The sequence below is a fragment of the Elephas maximus genome, chromosome 3, assembly GCF_024166365.1.
Source record: "Elephas maximus indicus isolate mEleMax1 chromosome 3, mEleMax1 primary haplotype, whole genome shotgun sequence".
Taxonomy (NCBI): Eukaryota; Metazoa; Chordata; class Mammalia; order Proboscidea; family Elephantidae; genus Elephas; species Elephas maximus.
Genome location: NC_064821.1, coordinates 156,654,034 through 156,654,643, shown reverse-complemented (window position 1 = coordinate 156,654,643; position 610 = coordinate 156,654,034). Strand labels below are relative to the sequence as shown.

Here is a 610-nt window from a genome sequence, read left to right as displayed (position 1 = left end):
CTCACACCAAAAGCAAACGAAAGTGGCAGGAACAAGAGAAAGAGATAACAAAGAGGCATTAAAGCTAAGCCTTGAGAGAAAAGACCAGTCAAGGCAAATGCAGTGAGCCTTGGTTCACTCAGTGCTTATTGAGGCCCTTTCCAGGACTTTGCTGCTGGCAGTGGAATTTTGAACTCGGATTGAATTTCGTCCACTGAAAGCCACAAAAGTTAAAGAAGAGCAACGTAGTGTTCTCCTGGGTGTTTCTGTAGTGTAGTGGTTATCACGTTCGCCTCACACGCGAAAGGTCCCCGGTTCGAAACCGGGCGGAAACAGTTGCGCTTTACTCCTCAAAGCGGAATGCTACTTTTTCTCATTGCTTTAGATCTAGAATCAGACTCGAGTCCCGGAAAGTCCCAGAGGTAAATGCACAAACTGTGATGACCCATAGGAAGGTGCAATACAACGGGAAGTACTGCAAATTTATGCCACTTTATATGAACCTAAATCCTGGGGTGTATCTATGGAAATGGATCCTAAGGGAGTAGAAGCAGGGCGGAAGGAACATAATGTTGGATACAGTAGGTTTACTTATTGACATAGGTGCACTAGATAGCTAAATTCTGGAGCC

General features: G+C 45.1%; 1 non-coding gene across 1 annotated transcript; it reads left to right on the top strand.

Moving 5' to 3' along the window:
- The first annotated feature begins 241 nt into the window (after positions 1–241).
- On the top strand, positions 242–314 carry TRNAV-CAC (transfer RNA valine (anticodon CAC)). The gene has a single exon. It is a non-coding gene; the product is annotated as a tRNA-Val (tRNA).
- Positions 315–610: the final 296 nt, after the last annotated feature.